The 9,198-nt window shown below is 32.4% G+C and overlaps 1 long non-coding RNA gene across 4 annotated transcripts; it reads right to left on the bottom strand.

The window, feature by feature from the left end:
* Window positions 1–243: 243 nt before the first annotated feature.
* On the bottom strand, window positions 244–7,905 carry LOC110437763 (uncharacterized). Of its 4 annotated transcripts, none has more exons than XR_011006417.2 (13): window positions 7,718–7,905; window positions 7,301–7,437; window positions 5,965–5,998; window positions 5,775–5,804; window positions 5,614–5,683; window positions 5,268–5,297; window positions 5,102–5,171; window positions 4,987–5,014; window positions 4,628–4,697; window positions 4,260–4,304; window positions 3,174–3,307; window positions 2,964–3,095; window positions 244–808 (listed from the first exon to the last, which is right to left on the bottom strand). It is a non-coding gene; the product is annotated as an uncharacterized lncRNA (long non-coding RNA). The 4 variants fall into 4 exon arrangements; XR_012390651.1 differs by having other exon boundaries at window positions 533–808; window positions 4,981–5,014; XR_012390650.1 differs by having other exon boundaries at window positions 533–808; window positions 3,174–3,304.
* Window positions 7,906–9,198: the final 1,293 nt, after the last annotated feature.

The raw sequence follows: 9,198 nt of genomic DNA, 5'->3' as shown, positions 1-9,198 counted from the left end.
CAACCATTTTATAGTAATTTAAGGGTTTTCTATATAAAAAAACGGTTATTTTCTGTGTTTTTAAGGGTATACCAACAGTAAAAAAGCGGAAATATTCTGTGTTTTAATAGTATACCTTCTGTAAAAAAACAGACAGATTCTGTGTTTTAATAGTATACCTTCTGTAAAAAAACAGACAGATTCTGTATTTTAATAGTATACCTACTGTAAAATACAGACATATTCTGTATTTTAATAGTATACCTACTGTAAAAAGAGGAGTTTTTTTGGGTTTTAATAGTATACCTACAGTGAAAAAATGAACAGATTCTTTGTTTTAATGGGATACCTACTGTAAAAAATAATTATTTTACTAATTTAATGCTCTTCAAGCAGCATAGAAATGGCAATTGGTAAGGACAAACATATGGGAAATACACTATTAATGGTTTACAATAGTAAAACAAAACATTTATTCTATACTGTATGTGTAGAGAAGCAGTAAATAGTTTGTTATCTGTGAACTTGCAATGATTAGTACAAAAACAACTTTGCAATTAAAACAGATTCTTTAATGAATACAAATCATTTGAATTCCAAATAGCTAGTTATACACACAATAATACATATTGACATGTGAATCGCACCGTGAGAAGTCTTGGCAAATAATCTCATAGCAAATTAGTTTTAAATGTTAGCTTTAAGATAATTAAGGGCAAGTGGGCAAATTACAAGTACTTTACATTAAGAAACCAGGTTAACTGCAAGATGGCAGGAAACAGACGATACAACTGGGTCTTCTTCCTCTCCAATACTGATACTTCAATGGCTGTAAAACAAACAAACAAAAAAAAATATTACTAATGACTTTTCACTTACAACTGGGGTGATTCCTAGCATGTCAATAGTTCTGTTAATCATTGCCTCTACATTAATAGATGTTAGTAGTCGGTTTTAAATACAGCTACAAATGCTGTAATCTTGACTTAAGCACATTTATAATGTGCTTAATAATTGTGTTAACAAACTTTAATGATTGATTTTACATGACTATTTTTATAATAAAAAAAAAAATATATATATATATATATATATATATTATATTGCATTATTTACAAAACATCTTCCAGTTTGGTGGCCTAATCTAAAGTGAGGATTATTTATGATTTATAAATCCTTATAAACGACAGTTAAAGGCTCAGTATTAAATTAACAATAAATCATTACAGTCTTATCTAAAAAAATGTAATTACTGTAAATATGAAACCTTGCTGAATAGCAGGAGTGCCAAAACATAAGATAAAACTGGATAAAACAACAATAAAATAATTTAATGATACATTACGATGCAACATTTCAGTGTTATTTAGCTAGGTTTAAACTGTACAGTAATTTTATTTTAGATAAGATTTATTTTTCATTTAATACAATAAAATGAATTTCATTCTTAGAATATAACTGAACCTTTAATTGTGATTTATAAGGGGATTTACAAAGCATAAACAATCCTCACTTTAGGCTACAAAACTGGATGAAGTTAACAAAAGCACTTATTAAAATAAGTATTGTATATACTTTATATACTTATTTTTTTATACTTTATATACAAGTATAACTATTACTATTCATTCATGCATTTTCCTTCAGCTTAGTGTGTACTCGCACTATGTACAGTTGCCTTGAACCAGGCCGAAGCACGCTTGTCCTCCCTACCGTCTCCCCTGACGTCCCGCACTCACATTGCATTCGAGCCTGAGCACTCTTACATCATCGATGATGCCCCGTTTAGTTTAAGAAGTGCTCTCTCTCAGCACAGTGGAGAATTCTTAAATTATTTTGTTTTAGTCGTTTGGGATGCAGTAACACGCAGTCAAATATTTTGCCGAACAGATCAGCCACTTTTGATGTTCATAAATTCCTTGTGCTGCAGGAATAGGAGGTTTGCTAAAGGGCGCAGCTGTGGTGCAGTAAAGGGTTTGCGTCTTTAATAATTAACGACAGTTTGCGTTTATTGAACAGTAATAGTGGTTAATTTATCCAAATCAAACCGTCCCTTGCAAACTGTCACAAAAGACACAAACCCCTCACTGCACAACAGCTGCACCTTTAGCAAACCTCCTAGTACCTGCCGCACGATGACTTTGATTGTTTATGAGCGTCAAAAGTAGCTGATCTGTTCGGCGAAATATTTGACTGCGTGTCACTGCATTTTAAACAACTAAAACGATATAACAATATAAAGAAATCTCCACTGTGCTGAGTGAGAGCACTTGTTAAACTGAACAGCACATTATCGATGACGTAAGCGTCGGGGAGACAAGCACGCTTCCAGTTTCAAGGTAACTCTGCATAGCATGAGTACGCCCTTGGAAACACCCATACACACTTATTTACAAACACACTCATACACCACAGCCAATTTAGTTAATCAATTTCCCTATAGCGCATGTCTTTGGACTGTCGGGAAAACCGGAGCACCCGGAGGAAACCCTCGGCAACACAGGGAAAACATGCAAACTCCATACAGAATTACCAACTGAGACTTGAACCAGAGACCTTCTTGCTGTGAGGCGACAGTGCTAGCCACTGTGCTGCCCAACTATTACTATATGCCTGAATAATAAGATATTTAAATGTTAGTTTGAATAGTTTATTAACCATTTACTTAAACATTCTGAATGATTAGAAAAAAAATACACCATTAGAAAAAAAAATACACTATTCTTAAATCACTGGTTTGTAAATAATGCGATACTAAATTTAGAATGAAAAATTGATCATTAACAAAATATGAAAACAAAATAATTAAGCACATTATAGATGTGCTTATAAGTCAAAATTACAGCATTTGCAGCTGTAGTTATAAACTGTATACTAAGGTCTATTAATGTAGAGTCAATGCTTAACAGAACTTTTTGCTAATGCTTAACAAATTAATCAATAGTGTTTAGTTATTATAAAGTGTTACCGGTGTGCTTAATTACCTTTAAATCTTCCAAGGATTTTGAAAGTCTTTCTGGTCTGACAGGAATCGAAGGAGTTTAGATGGTATGTTTCTGCTTGGTGCCCTTTTTTCTGCTTTGGACCTACTTTCTGGATAGTTACTCAGCATGCTCCTGTTGTAAATACAACAAACATGTATCACCTTACTTATCTTGTAAAAATGAAATAAACTTAAAAATGTAAAAACATACCTTCATATAAACTACAGAGTCAGGGCTGCTTCCTTAGGCTACATAATGTTTAGCACATAAGAGACTAAACATGTAGCTGACCACAATTAGGGGACAGCTCAATGATCTTGTTATTGTGGCTGTGGACTCTTCTTCTGAAAAAAAGAAAAGTGAGTTGTGTGTTGGGTCTGGTACACGCCTACATGGAAAGAACCTATATAAACATATGGTTTAATATAGGTTTTTGAAATATGTGACACATATAAAATTGGCTGTTTTCCTATATTATATGTACATATATGGGTACATATATGCACACCTATATGTTAAATTATTAATATTATTAATAATATTATAAATAATATAATTATTATGTAAAATTATTCAAATACATGTCTGCTACATAATTTAAAAGAAATTTTTAAAAAATTATTTACTTAATCAAATATTACAAGAAATAAATATAGTGCAGAAACAAAAATAAGGCAAAAAACAACAATAAAGGAAAGAAAACAAAATAAAAAGAACAACAAACCATTTTGTTATACTTTTTCTTCTTTTCCACTATATTTATGCAAGAAAGAATTGACCTTGCAAATGTTTCAGGAAAACGTGTAGACATCATAGCTTTCCATCTCCTCTCACTTATTTGCCATAGTTAAATTCCATAACATGCCAATTACATGTGATACCAAATTCAAGTGGCACATTCATAAGTTTTTTGCATTTTTAAAAATGAGTTCTTTTCCAGATAGCAGACCTAAGTTAAATTAACATTGAAATGTTAAAACATCAATCAAACTATCATTGAAACAATGTTAAAAGTCATCACTGATTTTTAGGCAGTTTTCCACCCTGAAATAATGTTAATTCTATGATGATAAATAGACAAAACTGTCCCAAAACCAGCATTTATTCAACCAAAATTAAATCATTTTTTACAATGAACCCAACATTAAATAAAATGTTAAATCAACCACACTATCATAAAATTAATGTTAAAATTTAAAGTAGATTTTTAGCCAGTTTTGCATCCTGAAAAAATGTTATTACAATCACGATAAATAGATTAAACAGTCACAAAATCAGCATGAAGGCCTGGCTCACCATCAAGATGCCTACATTGAAAATGTCTTTCTCATCATCAGGTGGCTAAGAGAGAAAAGAAAAGAGATTCAGCAGTGGACCAGTTATTTCCTTATCATTTTAAACAGACATAACCAAAATAAAGAACTTGTAACATTTTAAATGTTGTAAAAATAAATAATAATAATAAATAACTGCTTTGTTCATTTAACAGATTACAGTTGCAGCCCAGTACTTTTAGTTTGAATACATGTTAACAAAATTTCAAAATTACTGAAGCAAAATGTGTTCATGTAAACACTTAGTAAAAATATAGGTACAGGTAATTGGTTTTGCCAAATAATAAAAATAAAAGCACTAATATCAAACAAAAACCCTGAACTTTTTACCTCTTAAACTTTGCAGTTTACTGTCATCCCCTGTATGAAGTACAGATGGTCCAGCACAACTGCCTGAGTTCTGAAAGAGCAAACACATATTTTTTGTATTATTTATAAAAATGCAGTACTGACCAGTCAGCATCAATTTCTACACCAACACACCTACAACAAAAATAACACTCATTCAGTTTGAAACATGCAACATGTAGTCTACTGTTATACTTTACAAACTTTGAATAATAAAAAATGAAAACATTTAAAACCCCAGGTGTATTTTATTTAATTTGTCTATATCAATTGAAATTTAGTTTGGATTGAACGTAAGATTTAAGATTTTTATTTAGATTGCTGTGAAAATGTACCTGTACCTTGTACTTATAACCAAAATGACAGAACCTGGAAGTGAACAAAGCAAAATATCAGTGAACCTTATATATGCACAAAACACTCAAAATCAAACAGAAAAAACGCTGAACATTTTACCTCTTAAACTTCAAAGTTTACCGTCATCTCCTGTATAAGGTACAGAAGGTCCAGCACAACTGCCTGAGTTCTGAAAGAGCAAACACATTCTTGGTAAAATTACAATAGATGCAATGCTAAATATAAATCATTGTTTATTTTTTTGGTTAAAAAATGCAGTACTGACCAGTCAGCATCAATTTTTACACCAACACACCTACAACAAAAATAACACTCATTCAGTTTGAAACATGCAGCATATAGTCTACTTTTAAATTTTACAAACTTTGTAAATAAAAATATGAAAACATTTAAAATCCCAGGTGTATTTTATTTAATCTGTCCATATTAATTCAAATTCAGTTTGGATTGAATTTAAGATTTTAATTTAGATTGCTGTGAAAATGTACATGTACCTTGTACTTATAACCAAAATGACAGCATAAACATACAGCAAATCTTATATCCTATATCAGTGAACCTTATATCTACAAAACACTCAAAATCAAACAGAAAAACCCTGAACATTTTACCTCTTAAACTTGAAAGTTTACTGTCATCTCCTGTATAAAGTACAGAAGGTCCAGCACAACTGCCTGAGTTCTGAAAGAGCAAACACATTCTTGGTAAAATGACAATACATGCAACGCTACATATAAATCATTATTTTTATGGTTAAAAATGCAGTACTAACCAGTCAGCATCAATTTTTACACCAACACACCTACAACAAAAATAACACATTCAGTTTGAGACAGTATACATTTAAACTTCACAAACGTCGTGAATAATAAAAAAATGAAAACATTTAAAATCCCATGTGTATTTTATTTCATTTGTCCATATCAATTCAAATTCAGTTTGGATTGAATCTAAGAATTTACCTGTACCATGTACTTATAACCAAAATGAAAGAACCTGGAAGTCAACAAAACAAAATATCAGTGAACATTATATGTGCAAAACACTCAGACTCAAAATCTACATAAAAAGATTTCACTTGTGATAACACCATGTGTAGTTGACTCTATTATCAAGGCTTCATTAAAATAAAACTCCTGATATCCTAATAGTAATGAAAGTATTATTTGCTATAATGATTCTAACTGACAGTTAGTCTGAAGAATTGTAAGACTGTGGAAGAACAGCTCATCTTTATATCTTCATAATAGCAGCTGTTGAGGTTCTTAAAAGTGAACTTGGCTAAATCTGCAAGTTGACAAGACGTTCATAAGTATAATATCCATGACAGTTCAACTCGACTACAACAAACATTTAATTGTGTGCTTTAAGGTACACGTTGTATTTGAGGCCTAAAACGCATGACAGTGTAAACACTATATATAATTTTAAATGTCACACACTTACTGTATCACTCTGTTATCTCTGTACACACAAACACACGTCGCGAAATGCGGAAGTTTTTTTTCGTTCCATTTGGCGAGCGTTATTAAATTTCATAACACTCTCATCAGTTCTTCCTTCTTATTTGCGTCTAATACCCCAGTTTGTCACGCGGGATGAATGAATGTTCATGAGTTAAAGTGAAACTGCCGAACTGCAGTTTAAGTCAGGCATCCTGCTGATTTGATTCAGAGGGGCACTTGTTTGTCAGACGGCTCACCGGTCAGGTATACATCCGCGCTAAACTACCAAAGTATGAAAGTCAGCTCCCAACCCAACGTTGAGAATAGATTAACGGCGATATATTTTTTTTATCGCGCGATAAAAGTCTCGCGTTAACGCAGCACGTTAATGCTGATAAGGGCCCACCAATAATAATAACTTTATGAGTGTGTATTTCCCCTCATACCGATTTACACAATGCCTCAAATTCACGCGGGTCTAACTTATACTTAAAAACCAGCAAAGCTGTTCCACTGAATCTCGGTCACACAGCCTTAATACGTCGGTCAAACCAAAGCTAACATTTGATAACGTCAGTAAAAATATAAAATTAGTTATTAATATGCAAACAAACACAGACGGTCAGGTGTTACGAGCGTTTGAAACACGTTAACAAAGTTCATTAAATTTTCATTAAATGAAAATTCATTAAATGTAACGGTTCATTAAATGTAACGTTAACCAGTCATCGATATACACCTTCAGCACTATATATCAACCAAACTACACAGTGTCACAAACTTTGAATGCTATCCCTTGTTCAATGCACTGTACAAAGAAAACATTTATATTTCTATTAAATAATTAACATACCTTTTACACTCTCACAGACAAGCTGACGTTTTACCGTTAATCCAGTCAGACTCACGCAGGTGCAGAGGGAGTGAGTGGGTGATTGGACGTCACATCACTTCCCGCGCACGGCAGTTTAGAAAAATACGGACAAACAACTGTAAATGAACAGATATCATATTTACTGATGAGGAAAACGCATAAAAAGGTAAAAATTCATTAGATAAATGCTTGTTTAAATTACATTTAACCACTCATAGCTCAGTTTGGTCTTAATGATATAAAGTCTGATCTTATTAACAATATTAAACGTAATTCACTGCTGTACTTTCCATGGCCGCTTCAGACAAGACAAAAATAATTTTAAATAACGATACAAATGTAATAAAGCAGTATTTTAACTAAAATATTGTTATATGTTTTATTAATCGTACTTACCAGGGAAAAAACAGAGGAAGAAATATGGCCCGGTGTCCATCAAACGCTGCCTGAGCTGCGATCCCCTTCCCATAATGCAATTCGAAAATGTATATAAACGGAAAAACACCCGTAATACGTGTATACGGAAAAAATCCGTTAAAATATACAGTCATTTAACTGTTATTTTACAGATTTTTTTTACAGTGTAGTTATAAACTGCTTACTAATGGCTATTACTAATGTAAAGTTAATGCTTTTAAATTATTTATTAACTATTTGCTTATGCTTAGTTAATTATTCATAATGTGCAGTTATCATAGTCTTACCGATTTCTAAAGCCTTCTTCTATTAATGAACCTATCAGTCTAGCCTGATTTCACAAGGAAACGTAAGTATTTTACGTGGCGAGTTCAGTTGTATGAAAATGTATGATTTTAAAAAAAGAGGCGTGGCACATAACCCCACCCCTAATTTCAACCGTCATTGGGTGATAGGCAAATCATACTAAAATGTTCGAATTAGATTGTACAAATTTCAACCCAGGCTCATTCTGAAAACGTAATCTCGTGGACGTTTTTGGAGACAGCAAAATACGTATTTGTGCAGTTTTTTTTTTTTTTTTTGCAAATCCGCAAGAGGCCGCTGTGCACCCTTTTTCACATCTCGAACGTTTCTCGCGAGCGCCGTTTGCAGCCGCGCCGTTCGTTGACAAAATCATACGAATTAGCCACTAAATCAAAAAGTTACGAATTGTTGTGAGATTGAATTGATTCTGTCTAAAAACAACACAGTAATGCTCCCATATTTCTCTAATTCTAAATACCAGGCAAAAAGTTTGCCTTTCACCCTCCTTTTTAAAATGGAGGATCACTTAATTAATGGTTGGCTTTTATCACTATTTAAATGTCTTTCTTTTAAAAAAGAAACAAATAATAAGTGAAAAATGTGTAATTTCCACCAGAATGACCCTTTTTGATCCAGAGCTCATGGCAATACTTCAAATTAAATGTATTCAAAGGTTTTGTTAGACATTTTTATTTATTTATTTTTTATTATTATTATTTTTTTTTTCTGGCAAGTAATCGAATGAAAAACTTGTCATGTTCACCAGCAATTGGGGACTGCTGATATTGCTGGTGAACTACAGTTCAGTCATGAACTACAAATCCCTTCATTCTGCTACACAAACACCAGGTTTCACTTCCACTGATCACACACACACACAGCTGAATCCTGTCACTACTGATTATTTTGACTTTTTGTATACACCCTGCACCCGTTGGTTGTTACTGAGTGGTTTGTTTTTGTATGTTGTTCGTGTGGTGAGTTCCGGTACCTTGCATTAGTTTCTTGTTTTGTTTATTATTGTTATTTTGATACTCATGTTTTTGGATGTCCTGTTGTTTTTCTGTTATCTGCATGATTATTTCTTCATTAAATGCACTTGGATCCCATCTTTTTCTATCAGTCTTTTCAATGTACCGTGACAAAACAAGTCA

The sequence above is a fragment of the Danio rerio genome, chromosome 15 (assembly GCF_049306965.1).
Source record: "Danio rerio strain Tuebingen ecotype United States chromosome 15, GRCz12tu, whole genome shotgun sequence".
In the NCBI taxonomy this organism is placed as follows: domain Eukaryota; kingdom Metazoa; phylum Chordata; class Actinopteri; order Cypriniformes; family Danionidae; genus Danio; species Danio rerio.
The sequence above is the reverse complement of the archived record's forward strand: the minus strand, read 5'-3'. Positions and strand labels throughout refer to the sequence as shown.